This window comes from Triturus cristatus, chromosome 9, assembly GCF_964204655.1.
Source record: "Triturus cristatus chromosome 9, aTriCri1.1, whole genome shotgun sequence".
In the NCBI taxonomy this organism is placed as follows: domain Eukaryota; kingdom Metazoa; phylum Chordata; class Amphibia; order Caudata; family Salamandridae; genus Triturus; species Triturus cristatus.
Genome location: NC_140592.1, coordinates 1,095,602,367 through 1,095,620,703, shown reverse-complemented (window position 1 = coordinate 1,095,620,703; position 18,337 = coordinate 1,095,602,367). Strand labels below are relative to the sequence as shown.

The following is an 18,337-nucleotide window of genomic DNA, read 5'->3' as shown; positions in this document are numbered from 1 at the left end:
GTGGCATCACTTGACAGGGTAGACTCAAGGTGGAAGAGACCGGATGCAAGGTTGTTGGAAGCCTGTTATGTACCTGAGGCTTCAGATCAGGCGGCCTACCAACCAGCCCTTGGAATCACTCTGGGTTCAAGAGATACTGTTCCAGTCCTTCTCATCCAGCCAGGAGAGCAGCAGGTGAGCACAGAAAAGCAAGAATCCAGCAGGGTCCACTCCAGCAGAATGGAATTTCAGCAGAACAGCAGTCCTTCCTGGCAGAGTATCCACAGGTCCAGAAGTGTACTGTTGGTGTCTGAGGTCTAGTATTTATACCCAGTTGTTTCTTTGAAATGGGGGAGAAGCTTCAAGGGTTTCCCTTTGAAGTCCCCAGGCATTCTGCCTCACATGTCCTGGTTCAGACCAGCTGCATCATTTAAAAAGCTATCACGACCAGCACCCCTGCTTATCTTGCATACAAGCTCACCTTCGCTGGTGGATCATGGCACCCCCACAGTAAGGACATTATCAGGCTGCAGACTAAGATTTGCACAAAAGAAAAAACAAGATCGCAGGCCTTTTCCATTTATGCATCCAGGATCTGCAACAACATATCTATAAACAACACAATTATATAGGAAGTAGAGACTCACCTCTTTAAAGAAGACTACATCAAAATGCATCAATGGTTCATAACCCAGCTCCCCTCCTCTTACCCTTTGACTTTGATGGTCTTTAATGATGTGCTTTGGCCCTTGTGCGTGCTATAGAAATGCATACATAAGTACATACTTGCTTTACTCCTAATGATCTACAGAGTTATTTTGGAGGCCAGTCACAGCCAGAAACCTAGTTTCAAAACAAACAATATGGCCATTCCATAGAGCCTTACACTATCACTTTTGACTTATGTGTTTGGAGTTTTGTTCTTTAATAACCAGCATTGCAAGACCCAAAACTCCAGATCTTCCAATATTAAAGGCAAGCAAGAAAGAACAGGTGTAAATAAAGTTAAAGAGTGAGAATTCTACATTCGAATCACTGACACTAATGAGTAAATTTAGGCCTGTTAGTTGGATTATTCACGTATGAAAGGGACATGTTGAAAGGTTATTGATAGTATTTGAGCCTTAGAGGTATCCTGCTGCTGAATCCTTGTGTGGCTAAATCCGTGGTCGCCAGACACATGGATTGAGCTTTGCATCCACTTACTCTTGTATGGAATCCATAGATTCACAGAGGATTGGGTATTGTTCTGGACAGGCTATGAAGTATTTTTCACCACACGGTGAACCTGGTGGCACATGTTTGCTCTGTGGCACGGCCAGGTAAGCTGAAGCAAAATGGGAAGAAGTGTCTGGGAGAGAGGTCAGATTAGCAGAAAGGCTAATGAGGCAGTGAATGTTGTAACTTTTTCTAATTGAAAACAGGAATTGCTGAAGCAAGAGAGGGGAAGGAGGAAATTCTCAGATAGTATCCTAGACTTGCCCACATCTGGCTTCCACCAAAGGGACAATAGGGTGCGCTGTGCCTAAGGCTCCATTGCATTTTGAGTTACATTTCAGATGTCACCGTATAGAATGGTTTGCAACCTTTGTATTAAAGCTTTTGACATTTTTAGGTCTCTGCTAGCGTGGCTGCGCACATGCGCTGCTCGCTCGGCGAGATTTAATGAGTTTGAGGAGTTTCAGTAAAGGGCTTTAAGCCTCGCCCCTCTTTTTCATTGGTCGGCGTCACCGTTTATGCTAAACGGTGGCTAGCCATTGGAAAAGAGCTGTGTGTGTTACCTCCCTTTGGCTTTTTCTGCCGTCCCACTTGGACGGGCTCGCCTGCTTTCCGCTCGTCGTAAAGGATTTCTTATCTTTATGGGGCCATGTGTTCAAAACACATAGCCCCATAAAGACAAGAGATCCCCATGCTCCGGACAAAAGTGTATGAGCTCTGTCATTGCACTGCCTCTGTGTGCAAAGAGCACTGCTCAGTTGATGATTGCCAGTAAACGTGCTGTTGGGTGGCACACTCCTGAAGTGCTTGTGAATGGCACACTCCTGAACAGGAAACTAAGGTAGTGAGTATGCCAGGACCCAGCCAAACCCAGTGCCCTTTCACAAGTCCCGGATCAGAAACAGTGCTCTGGAGAGTCTGCTTCCCATCTAACAGAGAACCCTGTGTTTCACCTACAGCCGTAAGGGACACGGCGGTGGGGGAACGGGTGAGCTGGTTCTAGACAAGCCATGGCCAACCTTGTCAGTGCATTGGCTTGGGCCCATGGCCTCACCAGTGCTTAATTCGAGCTGGTGAAGCCCACTGGCACTCTTCTAGGGGGCCAGCACTTTTTTTTCTGCATCAAGCTTTACCGAGAGCAAGAGATGGAAAACAAAGCAGAGAGACGGAGGAAGAAAAAGACGGAAAACCGTGGAGGGAAGGTGTGGGCAGCCATGCACCCATGGCGTATCATGTCCAAAGATATCGAGCGGAAGGTGGGCAGAGTGGCTCGGCTAGGGGAGAAGGGGTTGACATACGCGTGCCAAGACTTCGCCATTGTCATAATATGCTCCAGGGACCTGAGTGACAACGAGACGCGGTGGGTGAGGTCTGTTCTGGAGCAGAGAAGCACGCGCCCTTGCCCTTCCGATGTGTGCCTTGCTCAAGGGAGGTGATGTCACAAGAAAGTGGACAGGGGAGTCCCTGGGTGGTGCAGGTTGGAGAGGATGGGTTTATTGAGGAGACAGGAATGAGAATCCATTGCTAGAACATACTTAAAAATAAAAAACTAATAGTTGCGAACATTTGGAAAGTCCGTTATTTAGGTACCACATATCCCAGACAATGGGTTGAAACAATGGGGGAAGCAGATTCTAGGATGTTATAGTCTCATATAGAAATGAACGTGAGCAGGGCTGTATGAAATGGGCAGACGTGCACTTGCTACATTGGGCGCTGTCCAGTCGGTGGTAATATCTACAGGCGGGTGAGATGAAGAGGGGCGTCTCAGCTGGCAGAGGGAGTCGTGGGCATGCGTGCCCTTCTCCGAGAGGGAGGCACATGCATATGGTTCTGATTGCTGTCTCCATGTACCAGGAGGGGGTTGGCAGACTTGCACCGTGCCCTCTTTATTACCACGCGCTTTCCATAGGTAGGTGTGAAGCCTTAAAATACCTAATAATAAAATGTGTAATGAAAAGCAAAACCAAACATGTTGTTCTATCTACCTCTAAAAATTTGAATATTTTCCCAGCTCCAAGCCTTTGTATGCCTTTCACCGTCCGTTGGATTACTGGGGCTCCGTCAGAGGTAGGCACGGCCTTTTTACTTTTTACACCCCTACTAAAATCCAAGCCTTTTGCAGCCGGCTCCTGTGGCACTCGCAGTCCCAGTCCGGGCCACCGTTACTAGATGTTGGACATACAGACGTTGGCATGAAACAAATAAACAAGCATTAAAAATGCAATAGGTCTCGCCTTTTATTAAGTTAAAACCATTTGCTTTGCTGCATAATACCATTAGCAAAGCAAATGGCTTTCACGTAATCAAAGGCGAGACCTATTGCATTTTCAATGCTTGTTCGAATACTCATCACCTCTGCTTGCCGAGTGTATAGTCACCTAGTCTTTCATGCTAGGAATTGTCCACATTTGAATTGCGGCAGCGAGTACTATCCTGAAACGAACGCAAGCCAGGTATCGGGTCTGTTGCTAATGCCAGAGGTCACTAATATCCCCCGTACTCACAAGTGAGGGTAGGCCTACACAGATATATTATTTGCCATGGTGGGGTTGTTTATTGTATACAGCTGGCTAGTAATGCGGATTACGTTGCTTAGTTGTATTTGTCTACATATCGCAGCACATATGCTTCATAATAGACTACAAATTTTATGATGTGTGTGGCGAATAAGGTACAAGTCGAGTATTCCTCAAAGGAAACTTGGATAGTGGCGAACAGCAACATGCCAGCAGTACAATCATTGGAAAATAGGAAGGCTAATACTTGTTGTATAACAGGATACATTTTAGAGTTTTTATATTCTTTTTAACCTTTTAGCAGGTGATGAATCTATTTTATTGCCCAAAAAGCCACACTTGATACACAGGATAGCTGGATTTGCAATTATGTCAACAATTAAATCAAGTCTAGGGAGGTACCAGACAAACTGCATTAAATCCTTATGCTGTAGGAGCCCGCTTCATAGCAAAGAGTCATAGGTTGCTTCATTGGTTATATTACCGTACAGAATTTTGCACATTTATACTGTAGTACAAATGTTTTATGTATGTTGTTTTCCATGTGCTTTTATGGCTTACAGCTGAAATAAAGTTTAAAACAGCGACTACAATAGTTCCAATAAACATATTGTAAACTTTCATCATGTCTTTCTTTTGTTTACTCAAGACGCGCATGAGGCATGAGTCGGAGACAAAAGGTTTCCTTGGTTCCCTTGGGGACTAAAGGGTCATGTTCTAGGTTTGTCAAAATCACCTGCTACTCAGCAGTGTAGGTGAGGCACTGTGAGCTAGCCTTGATATGGCTGAGAGATACTGATGTTGTAGAGACTCAGTCTCTACAATCGGATAGCCTGTCATCCCAAGGCACGGTTCTGCTTACTAGCAGACTCCCTGCAACAGTATAAGGCTTTTCTTCTTTTCAGGAATCTGTACACCATAACCTGTTAGTACAAAGGAGGACAATGCTCTGGATGGATCTAAGGCAGCACCGATAACCAGAAAGCTCAGTTAGGTGAAGGGTTGACTTTAGGTACTTTTTATTTTTTTAATTATTTATCAAGTTTTATATAGTGCGAACAAGATCCCGAAGAATAATAGAGCGCTTTACAAAAGGATGGAAGGAAGGTAATAAATGCAGTAACAACATCAGGTACGAGTTGAAACAAGCATAATTGCACTACGAATGGGTCAAAGGAGAGTAATACAACAAACAGGTAATTATCGGACTACAGGGGGGAAATATTATGCGGTAAAGAACAGCAATATCCAATGATGGTCAAGTGGTTGTAGGGGCAATGGCTTTGAGCAAGTGAGCCTAGCCACATTAAGGTAGGAATTTGTTCATTAGGAATCTTAACTTCCAGTTTGAAGTCAGTCGTTGAGGAGATTCTGCGTACTTTCGGTGGCAGAGAGTTACAATCTTTGGAGCGGTGCCGGAGAAGGCTCGGTGGGAAGTCCCCTGTTTGATAAATATTTGCAGTTTCAGGAGGAAAGTGTTAGCGCTTCTTGAGGCTCTACCACCACAGGATAATTCAAGCTTTTGCGTTAGATACCGGGGGGTTTTGAAGTGAAGGGCTTTGTGCGCCAGAACTGCAATCTTTAACTGGATTCGAGCGTCGAAGGGCAACCATTTGAGAGATTTTAGGACTGGGGATATATGCACATTTTGTTTGGTACCTGTAACCAGCCTAGCCACAGCGTTCAGTGATGCCCTTAGAGGAGCCAGGGTGTGTTTGGGGAGGCCACAGAGCGTAGCGCTGCCATAGTCTAATCTCTGTAAGACAAGCACTTGGACCACATGCTAGAAATCAAGTTGTGGAAGGAATATGCTACTTACCAGTATGCATCTGTTTTTGGCATGTAGAGCTGCAGATCTGCACACTTTTGCATAGATCGCCATCTGGTGCTGGGCCCGGATGTTTGCAGTTTATATTTCCTCTTGGAAAGTCTTTGGAAGTCACAAGGTCGGTGACTCCTCCTCTGGATCGTATTGCGCATGGGCTTCGGCTCCATCCTCAGATTGTTTTTCGCCAGCAGGGAAAGATGGAGCGTAGTAACAACAGTGAAGAAACCCATGTGTGTTGTATCTAAATAAGATAGACTGGAACAGATACAGGTAGCCGGGGAGGCGGGGGGGCGTGTGTAGATCTGCAGCTCTACATGCCAAGAACAGATGCATACTGGTAAGTAGCATATTCCGTTCGAGGCATATGAGCTGCAGATTACACACTTTTGCATAGACTATATAGCAGTTCCCAATCTTAGCGGCGACCACCGGCATCTGTTGCAGTGGTTTGAAATAATGTTTTTAGTACAGCCTGGCCCACACTAGCTTGTTGCTTGGTTTTGCACATCTACACAATCGTGTTTAGTGAAAGTGTGCGGTGTTGACCATGTAGCTGCTTTGCAGATATCATCTAATGGGATGTTCCCTAGAAAAGCCATAGAAGCCCCTATCTTCCGTGTAGAATGGGCTTTAGGGGGAACGGATAGCGTTCGTTTTGCTTTGTGGTAGAAAATCTGGATGCATTTTACAATCCACCTAGCTATCCCTGATTTTGAGATGGGGTTGCCCTTGTGTGGTGGAAAGAAAGAGACAAACAGTTGTTTGGTCTTTCTGAAAGGTTGTGTTCTTTGTATATAGTAAAGTAAGGCTCGTTTGACATCTAGCGTGTGTAGAGCCCTTTCTGCAACGGTCTGAGGTTGCGAGAAAAATACTGGTAATCCTACAGACTGGTTTAGGTGAAAAGGGGAAATGACTTTAGGTAGGAATTTTGGGTTGGTACGGAGAACAACCTTGTTCTGGTGCATTTGAAGAAAAGATTCTTGTATGGTAAGTGCTTGTATCTCACTGACCCTTCTAAGGGAAGTGATGTCTACAAGGAAAGCTGTTTAACATGTGAGAAATCGCAGTTAGCATTTATGCAAAGGTTCGAAGGGAGGCCCCATCAGCCTTGTGAGAACGATATTTAAGTTCCACACAGGTGAGGGTGGTACTCTAGGGGGAATTATTCTTTTTAGGCCTTCCATGAAGGCTTTAATGGCAGGTACTCTGAAAAGTGATAGGTGCTGCCGGTTCTGTAGGTAAGCTGCAATTGCTGCGAGGTGTAGCCTAATGGAGGTATAGGCTAGATTACACCTTTGTAGGTGGAGTAAGTAGCATATGATGTGTTGTATAGACACGTCTAGAGGATTGATTGTGTTGTTATGGCAATAAACAACAAATCTTTTCCACTTGGCAGCGTAGCAGGCTCTAGTGGTAGGGCGTCTAGCTGCTCTGATGACGTTCATACAGTCAGGGGGAAGGTTTAGGTATCCGAATTCTAGGATTTCAGGAGCCAGATCGCAAGGTTGAGCTGAGCTGGGTCCGGGTGCTTGATCTCTCCATGGTTCTGGGTTAGGAGGCATGGTGAGAGGTGTAGCTTTTGGTGTGGTACTACCGAGAGTTCCAGCAGCGTGGTGTACCACGGTTGTCTGGCCCATGTTGGAGCTACTAGGATCAGTGTGAGGGAATGCTGTTGTAGCTTTCGCACCACTAATGGAATTAGTGGGAGAGGTGGAAAAGCGTACGCAAATTTGCCTGACCAGTTCATCCATATCGCATTTCCTTTGGACAATGGGTGGGGGTATCTGGCGGCGAAGCTTGGGCATTTTTTGTTTTCGTGGGTGGTGAAGAGGTCTATCTGAGGATGCCCCCACATTTGAAAGAACGGATGAAGAACCTGTGGGTGAAGTTCCCACTCGTGGATCTGTTGTGTCTGTCTGCTGAGCAGATCTGCCATTGTGTTTTGGACTCCTGGGACATGTTGGGCTAGGAGAAAGATTTTGTGTGGAATTGACCATCTCCATATGCTCTGTGCTAATTGAGAGAGCTGTGGAGAGTGTGTGCCGCCTTGTTTTTGAATACAATACATGGCCGTCATGTTGTCTGTGCGAATGAGGACTGCCTTGCCTGAAATCCGTGGTTGAAAGGATTTTAGGGCTAGAAAGATTGCTAGTAACTCCAGATGGTTGATATGGAATAATTTTTGTTCAGGCGTCCATGTGCCCTGCACTGTGAGGTGTAATAGGTGAGCTCCCCAGCCGGAGAGCGATGCGTCTGTTAGTATTATTTGTGGAACCGGGTCCAGGAACGGTCGACCTTTGGAAAGGTTTGTGGTGTTCCACCACTGCAGAGAGCGATGGGTGCGACCGTCTACCAACACCAGATCTGTCAGTTTCCCCTGGGCCTGGTTCCATTGGTGCGCTAAGCACTCTTGGAGTGGACGCATCTGGAGTCTTGCGTGAGGCACTATGAAAATGCAAGAGGCCATCATCCCTATCAGTTGCATGAACACTCTTGCTGGGAGGGAGTGTTAAAGTATGAATTTTTGTCGCAAAGCCTGAACGCTTGCAATCCTGGCCGGATTGGGGTAGGCTATTGCTTTTGAGGTGTCTATGGTGGCACCGAGGTATTGTTTTATGTGGGATGGTGTTAGCTGGGACTTTTGGTAGTTCACCGTGAAGCCTAGTTGATGAAGTAGTTGTATAGTAGTGGCGGTGTGGTGTACACATTGGTTGTATGAAGTGGCTTTTATCAGCCAGTCGTCCAAGTATGGGAAGACGTGAATGTGCCGTCTTCTGAGGTGTGCCGCCACTACCGCTAGGCACTTGGTGAATACCCGTGGTGCTGTTGTGACTCCGAATGGGAGCACCTTGAACTGGTTAGTGTTGTCCGTCCACTACAAATCTGAGGTACTTTCTGTGAGCATGGTGTACTGGAATGTGGAAGTATGCGTCTTTCAAGTCCAGTGTGGTGAGGAAGTCGTTCTGGGAGAGGAGCGGAAGCACCTGCTGAAGCGTTACCATGTGAAAATGGTGTGAGTGTATGTATGTGTTTAGGGGCCGGAGATCTAGAATAGGTCATAGAGTCTCGTCCCTTTTTGGTACTAGAAAATATAGGGAGTAGAACCCTAAATTTTGCTGATTGACGGGACTTTTTCTATTGCCTGTTTTTGTAGGAGGGAGATTACCTCCTGCTTTAGTAATGTGGAATGTTCTTGTGACATTGGGCGTTGCCTGGGTGGAATGTTTGGGGGGGAGATGTTAATTCCAGGCAGTATCCTGACCGAATAATTTGGGTCACCCATTTGTCTAAGGTGATGGTCTCCCAGACATGAAGGAAATTTTGAAGTCTGCCCCCGACCGGAGTGGGATGGTCTGGAGGGAGCGGGGGGAAGTCATTGGGTAGGCGGTGTGGCAGAGTGGGCGGTATTTGTTTTGCTTCCGCCCTTATTATTGTTGCCTCTATAGCCGCCTCTTTAATAGCCCCTTGTGAAGGTGGACTGAGTGGGGGATTTGTAGGAAGTGGACGCGTTATCTGAGGAGTAGCCTCTAGATGTACTCAGAAAGGAAGAGCGGCGAAAAGAGCGCCTAGGAGGGTGTGACTGTAGGGCTCCCATGGACTTCGCCGTATCGGTGTCCTTCATTTTTTCGAGGGCCTCATCTACCTTTGGGCCGAATAGGTGTTCCTGGTCAAAGGGATGATTCAGGATGGAGGCTTGTACCTCTGGTTTAAATCCTGATATTCTTAGCCAAGCATGGCGACGGAGGAGGACGCTAGTATTAATGGCCCTGGAGGCTGTGTCTGCTGCATCTAAGGCACAGCGTATAGAGGTGTTAGTTATTGTCTTACCCTCTTGAATTAATTCATTGGCTCTGGTTTTATACTTTTCAGGGAGGTGGTGCATTATGTTTTCCAATTCATCATAATGTGCCCTATCGTATCTGGCCAATAGCGCTTGGGTGTTGGCGATACGCCATATATTGGCTGCCTGTGACGCAGTGTGCTTTCCTGATGCGTCCAGTAGCTTTGACACTGTCAGGTGGTGGTGCTTCGCCTGACGCCTGGGAATTTGTTCTTTTTCGTGCAGTGGAAACCACTAGGGAATCTAGTGGCGCTGGCCCTTTGGTATAGGTGCAATCTGTGGGGGCAGCTTTGTATTTCTTTTCTATGCGTGGGTTAATGACCCTGGCCCTGACTGGGTCCTTAAAAACCTCTGGCGCATGCTTTACCACCCCCTTAAGCATAGGTAGTATGGATGTAGACCTATGTGTGGTATCAAATGTGTCGAGGAGGAAATCCTCCTCCACTGGGTCAGTGTGCAACTCTACCCCGTGATAGTGTACCGCCCTTTGAAGTAGATGGTGGAACCCTAATGAGTCTTCCGGTGGAGATGGCCTGGAAGGGTAAAGGTCATCTTGTGGGACGTCGGGAATATCTGGGTTATTGTAGTCGTCCCATGGGTCTGGGGATCCTGTAGGGGTGGGGTCTTGGGGCACATCCCCTATATCGTGATATGGGTCCCTCTGATCATCATCGCCTGGAGACGGGGTCGGAGAGCGATGAGGTGGGGGTGGAGAAGGCGGAGGTGGAGAAGGTGGGGGAGGTGTGGAAGGTATTCTGAAAGGAGAGGTAGCAGAGTCCTTCCTCTTTGGAGGTGGAGGCGGAGCTGGTTTGTCCAAATGTCTCTTTTTGGAAGAGAGTGCCAGATGTCCAGTTTTTGGATCCCTGGTGAGAGTTTTTTGTAAGAGATCCAGTGTAAATAGTTCCTGTGACAGTGTTTGGTCTGTCGGCGCCAAAGTTTTCGGGGACGATGACTTTTTAGGCTTGTCCATGCCAGCACTGGGCTTGCGAACCTCCGATTTCTTGGTCGGCGCCGAGATGGGCTTCTGCTTGGAAGTGTCGGTGCCGAGGGCCTTATGGGGTTTGGTCGGTACCGAAGATGGCGTCGGTACGGAAGCGCTGGGTTTCGACCCCGAGGGCTTCGGTGCAGAGCTCGGTGTCGAGGTAGAGGCTGGTTTCTTTTTCGGTGCCGAAGTGTGTTTCTCGGCACCGCTGGCAGGCTGGCTCGAGCCCGAGCCTCCAGAAGGCTTATTTGGCTTCTTCACCGGGCCCGAAGGTGGAGTGTGTGAAGCAGTGTTTCTGGTCTTGCTTAGGCCCGGAGGCGAAGGCGTGACCGAAGCCTTTTTGGGTGTTGGCGCGGGTGTGGGGGTATAGTACTCACGACCCTCTGCGCCGGAGTGATGTCTTCCACATCTGAGTCGTCGTCCTCGGAAGCGCTGCTGTCCCGGATCTTCGATGTCGTCTCCAAAGATATCGACTGGAACGGAGGTCGAGGAGTGTGCCACGTTTTTTCTGGCTCTTCAGTCCCGAATAGTCTTTTTCGATCTGAAAGACTTACAGGCCGGACAGTCTCGAGCCTCGTTTTCAGGGAAGTGGCAGAGGTTGCATACCTCATGAAGATCGGTGTGGGGGAATTTGGACCCACATCGAGGGCACTTCTTGAATGGAGTTCTTTCCATCAGCCGGGACCGGAGCTTGGGTAGGCCCGAAGGCCGCCGTCGACGACTGGAACAGAAGATTTGTCGATGAGAAGGTGCACTGATTTGAGGAGATCGCGATCGAAACAATACCGCGATGCGAGGTGAGGATTCCGCTTCGATTGTTGAAATGGAAATGTTCGGAACCAGAGCGCGAAGATTACATCCGAGCCCGATGGCGGAAAAAACCAATCTGAGGATGGAGCCGAAGCCCATGCGCAATACGATCCAAAGGAGGAGTCACCGACCTCGTGACTTCCAAAGACTTTCCTAGAGGAAAAACAAACTGCAAACATCCGGGCCCAACACCAGATGGCGATCTATGCACAAGTGTGTAATCTGCAGCTCATATGCCTCGAACAAAAAGATATCAGAAGACCATTGAATGAAACGCTGTGCTCTCACCTTCCAGTCTCGACACGCCACCCCGGAACAAACATCAAAGAACTTCGCCCAGTGGATCACAAAATGTGCAGACGCCATCACCCCTGCCAAGACAGCCATGGTCAAACAACAAAGTAAAAGAGCAAGCTGGTTCACCGAGGAGCTGCCCTCTACTAGTAGCAACTGTCGACAACTTGAAAGAAAGTGGCGCATCAGCAAAAAACACAGAGCACTGCACTGCCTACAAGACCGCTCTCAATCAGTACCACCGCCTCCAGAAAGTAACTAATAAAAACACCCTAGCAGACCACATCAAAACCACCACAAAACATAGCAAAGAACTCTTGGCCATCATGAAGGATTTCAGCAATCCCGAAGCCACCGAGAACGACATCACCCCCTCCCATGTCTTGTACAGCACCTCGCTAACTTTTTCCTAAACAAGTTCTCGGCCATATATGAACACTTAGAACGCCAACCCTCTCCCACAGACAGCATCAACCTGCTCACACCCATGAACACAAACTCCGACCACCTTCTCACCCACTGGGAACTCACTACTCAAGATATTATCTCCATCATGAACTCCATGCACTCTGGAGGATTCATGCTCCCACCGTCTTCAACCTCTGAAGCAAGACAATCACTGCTGCCTCCTCCCCAGAGGACTGGAAACATGCTGAAGTGTGGCCCGTGCTGAAAAAACTCTCCACTGACCCAGCAGAATTGAAGAACTACTGACCCATCTCACTGCTTCCCTACCAAGTTAAAGTCCTCGTGAAAGCAATCAACCAGCAACTCACTCACCACCTAGAAGACCACAACCTTCTGGACCCCTCCCAATCAGGATTTTGAGCTACCCACAGCACTGAGACAGCCCTGATCACAGCCATCGACAACATCAGAGCCCTTTTGGACCGCAAGGAAACGGCAACCTTCATCCTCCAGGGCCTGTCCGCCGCATTTGACACCGTTTCTCACAGCATCCTGATCAACCTACTCGACCACATCTGGATTCACGAAAAAGTCCTCAACTGGATTGCCTTGCACCTCACTGGCAGAACCCAAAGGATACCTGTCCCACCGTTCACCTCCAAGCCCAAGAAGACCATACAGAGTCCCCCATGGACCATCTTTCAGCCAGACCCTCTTCAACACCTACATGACCCCTCCCCAACCCGGCCGACACAGTCAGATCACACGGACTCAACATGATCACCTAGGCAGGCGACACACAGCAAATGCTCTCACTGTCCGGAGATCCCTGTACCACAAAAGCTAACTTCCACAGATGCACGATGAATGTCGCTGACTGGATGAAGGACACCGGTCTCAAACTCAATTCAGAGAAAACAGAAGTCCTCATCTTTGGGAACAACACCTTGCCATGGAACCACTCATATAGGCCCGCAGAACCCGCATGCCACCTGTCCCAACAGACCATGCATGCAACCTCAGCATCATCATAGACAGCAACCTGTCCATGAAGAACAAGTTGAACGCAGTCTCATCAGCCTGCTTCCACATCCTTTGCATGAACCACAAGATCTCCAAGTTGCTCCCGGTAAACACCAGAAGGCCTTAATCACCAGCACGCTGGACTACGGAAATACGCTCTACATAGTAATCACGGTATGCCTCTTGAAGAGACTCCAGACAATTCAGAACTCAGCGACAAGACTTATATTCTACCTCTCCAAAAAGGGCCCATATCACACCACATCTCAATAAGCTACATTGGCTCCAGATTCAGAAGAGATGCCAGTTCAAGATGCTGAGCCATGCCTACAAGGCCATGCACAATGAAGGACCAACATACATCAACAAACGCCTGAACTTCCACCAACCGACCAGACACCTCCAATCGGCCTCCCTCTCTCTCGCAGACGCCCCACAGGTCCATCGAGCAAACAGTGGAGGATGCTCTTTCTTGCACCTGGCAGCCACAGCTTGGAATAACCTTCCCCTGCACCTTATGACCACACAGTCGCCCCAACTATTTAGAATAGAATTAAGATCTGCTTGTTTAAATAATCAAACCCCCACATAGCAGCATACAGCTCCAGCGCCTCAAGACACTCACGGATGATTTGGCGTGCTCTATAAATGTCTGATTGAATGAAATGTTTGTAGTGGATACACAGATGCACAACAACTTTTGGTAAGCCACACTGAGGACCACATTTGGGTCTAAACCCAGAAAACACCTAATAGTGTTACTAAATGGGATGATTAGAGCAACAATTGGGTAGCTGAAGCCGAGCCAAATAGCAGCTGCTTCTGAACATAAGCACGTCTTCAATAAGGTCGCACACTTGATCTTAGTTCTTGTGCCTAGATCTCGATCAGCCAGACAAGCCCAAATCCGCATGGGGCTTAGAATCAATGAGTTTCAAAAAGTTCAACAGAATGCGCTATATAAAAGCCTTCTGCAACAGAGAAGGTGTTGGCATATGAATACATCGATGATGAAGCTTTACACCATTTCCAACATTATTTGGTACTAACAAATTCATCATTATTATTAGTCTACTGGAACAACAAAAGGCGATTATCATTCAGACTGCATGTTAGGTATGTCTAAAGTTGGGGATTTAGTAGCCATAAAAGTGCAATGAGTTAGTTGGGCGACGGGATTTGAAATGATTGAGTGGCCTGACTGAGAAGGCAACTGGCTGACAATGGTACAACATCTTACCCGTATTTGTGTAGATCCGAGTAGATTTGATTGTCAGTTAATCAGAGCTTGAAAGTCTAGACTGGAGGATCATATTTGACACCAGAAGATTTCAGATCAATTTTCTTCACATAGACATCTGCAGAATCGAGTTGTGAAGTACGAGTTACTTAACTTCGGTAACGATGTATCTGGTAGAGACGTTGTCTAGCCGCAGATTCCTTAACTTACAATTTCCCCAGGCGACAGACTGGATCTGGAAATTTTTTGCAGCAGCACCTCTGCGCGCCGGCGCCACACGACCCCGCCCTGACGTCGACGTACGTGACGTCAGAGAGGTCTTATAAGTCCCTCCTGGCGTGCTGACGTCATTTTTCTTCGGAGAAACTTTTCCGCGCCACAACGCGGAGCCACCAACAAAAAACGGTGAAAGTATGGGAACAGTGTGCGAGGGATGAAAATCCATGAATAAAGGAGGATGGTGGAAGACACCATCATAAAAGACAGAATTAGACACTGCCTACATACAAATGGAAACTGTGAGAAAGAGCCCCCCAGGTACGTATGAAAAGACTGGACCTGTTGCCTAGAAGAACTGAGGTTGGAAACAGAGCACAACCTACCCTCAAAGAGGATGACCACAAGGGGACCAGGACCCCGAGTTAGTAGAGAAGACGGAAGGAAGGAAAGGTAACTGGAGAGGAAAACGAATCTCCTCATGAATCAAAAGGCACCATATCACAGGAAAGAAGCCCCTCAGCAGAAGGTAACTGTATATGAAAACACTCAGGGGAGTGCAACAATCTGAACCCCCTCGAGAGATAACCCAATGGCAACTGAAGAGGCCAGTGGAGAACACCACTCGACAAGGTCCTCGCAGAACGGGGAGGCTGGGTGGGCGTTAAGGAATCTGCCGCTAGACAACGTCTCTACCAGATACATCGTTACCGAAGATAAGTAACTCGTCCATCTGATAGAGACATCTAACCGCAGATTTCTTAACTTAGAATAGATACTACAGCCATACCCCAAAAGGGGGGTGGGTCTGCGAGAGAACAGAAAGCGCCAAGCATCCAATCCGGCAACAGAGTAACGGATAAAGGGGGAAAAGCTGTGGCGGAACAGCCAGACAGCAACCCAAGCAGCTCGAAAGAGCAGAAATAACAGGATAGAAGATATCCTAAAAACGCTAGAATGTTGCCACACTATACCAAAATGACAGGTAGAACGGCATGAGCCCTATACCAGAGCAGAGAGAGAGGGGAAGAAGGACCACTCCTCGCTTAATGGCACCCGATGAGTATACAGACCTAAGCTCGAAATGAACTTGAAGAGATGCAACCAGCCTAACAGACTAGCCTATAGAAGTAAGTTGAAGGAGCCGGTGTCAAGAGCCCAAAGGCAAGAGCTAGAACCTGAGCAATGCGTTGGGAATAGCCGGGACAGGAAACATGCCAAGTGCACACACAATCCCAAAAAAGGATAATTAGGGGCAATTAGCATACATTTTAAACCCGCCGAAGCAGGTAGAAATATGCAGCAGGCAAACAGCCATAGAGACCTCAAAGAGGCTCACACAAGAAGAATAAGAGTGCCCGACCGGGCAATATGAAGCTAAAGTGAGAAACAACCCACAAAGGAGCTGACCCGCAGGCGAAGCTTTAACAATAGTATGTGAAAAAGTGGAAGAAAGGGTATATCTGAAGGAAGTGGCCAAAAAACGCCAAGTTAACGAGTAGTGGGAAGAGTCTCAGAATCCGAGACCAACACTCCAGAAAATGCACGTACAGCTTTGAACACCAAAAAAGGGAGCATATGCCAAATTGGGAAATTAACCCAGTAAGCTGAAGCAAGGAGGAACCTATAGGCCACTTTCAACAACTTAGAAAAGCTCCCCCACACATGGAGATATTGGTCTGGACTTTGCAGCCTCGAAAGAGGTAGCGACGTAGGAAGAGGATTACCAAGGCAACCGGCATGTATACAGAATGAACGAACCTATAATTATGTAGAGACCGAGCTAGCCAGGAGCAAGAACATGTCCATACCGAATCACACCTAGCACAGTAAGGGCAGGTAGGAGCCGTTGTTGAAGACGAGACCATGAAAACTCCCAAAGAGGTGGATGACCATGGCGTAAGCAGATGGCCCCAGGAAAAAACATAAAACACCGTACAACGGACCACCAGGCGACGCATGGAGTCCACAGGCTCTCCAGGCCCAGGTGAGATAAGCAAAGCTATATTGAATATGCTACTTACCAGTATGCATCTGTTCTTGGCATGTAGGGCTGCTGACATTCATATCTGTGCATAGATCGCCGCCTAGTGTTGGGTCCGGATGTTTGCACGTTGTTGTCCTGGAAGAGTCTTCGAAGTATCCTTGGATAGGTGACTCCTCCCCTGGACTACAGTGCGCATGGGCATCCTCTCCATCCTCAGATTGTTTTTCGCCATTGTGGCAGTGATGGAGTAGATACAGAAAGTGATGACCATGCTTGCAGTAATTCTGAGAGCTGCAGCTGCGACAGGCGCCGGGGAGGAGGGAGGGCGATATGAATGTCAGCAGCCCTACATGCCAAGAACAGATGCATACTGGTAAGTAGCATATTCAGTTCGAGGCATGTGGGCTGCTGAATTCATATCTGTGCATAGAATACATAGCAGTGTTCTCTATTAGCGGCGGCTACCCGTGCCAGCTGCAGCGGTCTGAAAAAGTGTCTTGAGAACAGCCTGTCCTACAGCTGCCTGCTGTTTTGACTGCACATCTACACAATAGTGTTTTGTAAATGTGTGTGTAGTGGACCATGTGGCTGCTCTGCATATATCATGCAGGGGAATATTCCCTAGGAAGGCCATGGAAGCCCCCAACTTACGTGTTGAGTGGTCTCGTGGTGGAATAGTTAATGTGCGTTTTGCCTTTTGATAACAGATTTGAATACACTTAACTATCCATCTGGCTATCCCTGCTTTGGAGATGGCGTTACCTTTGTGGTGTGGGGCAAAGGCAACGAACAGTTGTTTTGTCTTCCTGAATGGTTTAGTCCTGTCGATGTAGTACATGAGGGCCCTCCGTACATCTAGTGTATGTAGTGCCCTTTCTGCAACAGTTTGTGGGTTTTGGAAGAAAACGGGCAGTTCAATAGTCTGATTCATGTGGAACTGCGATATGACCTTGGGCATGAATTTGGGGTTGGTACGTAGTACGACCCTGTTGGCGTGAACCTGAATAAATGGCTCTTGAACGGTTAGTGCCTGGAGTTCACTAACTCTTCTTAGGGAAGTGATCGCTACTAGGAAGGCCACTTTCCAGGTAAGGAATTGAATCTCGCATGAGTGTAGAGGTTCAAAGGGTGGACCCATCAGGCGTGTGAGGACCAAGTTGAGGTTCCACATTGGAGCCGGTGGGTGACTAGGTGGAATGACTCGTTTGAGCCCTTCCAAGAATGCTTTGATGGCAGGCACTCTGAATAGAGAGAGGTGCTGCCTGGTTTGCAGATAGGCTGATATTGCGGTCAAATGGACACGTATAGAGGTGTACGCCAGATTGCATCGGTATAGGTGTAAGAGGTAACAGATGATGTTGTGGATGGATGCGTCCAGCGGGTTGATGTCATTATTACCGCAATAAATGACGAACCTTTTCCATTTGGCTGCATAGCAAGCCCTGGTAGTGGGTCTCCTGGCCTCCTTGATGATGTCCATACAGTCAGGTGGCAGGTTGAGATAGCCAAACTCTAGGACTTCAGGAGCCAGATCGCCAGGTTCAGCTGTTGCGGATCTGGGTGCTGAACCTCTCCATGGTTCTGCGTCAAATGCGCGGGTTTGATCCGCAGCCTTTGATGCGGCACCACGGAAAGTTCGAGGAAGGTGGTGTACCACGGCTGGCGTGCCCACGTGGGAGCAACTAGGACGAGTGTCAGGGAGTGTTGTCGTAGTTTGCGAGCCACCAGCGGTATCAGCGGCGCTGGGGGAAAAGCGTACGCAAATCTGCCGGACCAGTTCATCCATATCGCATTGCCCTGCGACTGCGGATGTGGGAATCTGGCAGCGAAGCTTTGGCATTTTGCGTTTTCGCTTGTCGCGAATAGGTCTATCTCTGGATGACCCCACTGCTGGAAGTACGGTTGGAGTACTGATGGGTGTAACTCCCACTCGTGCATCTGGTGGCTGTGTCTGCTGAGCAGATCCGCCATCTGGTTGTCCTTGCCAGGGAG

At 48.0% G+C, this 18,337-nt stretch overlaps 1 protein-coding gene across 4 annotated transcripts in view; it reads right to left on the bottom strand.

Moving 5' to 3' along the window:
* Positions 1 to 18,337, bottom strand: part of NIN (ninein) — a 388,280-nt gene that overhangs the window by 23,518 nt on the left and 346,425 nt on the right. The gene's annotated exons all lie outside the window — the stretch shown is intronic.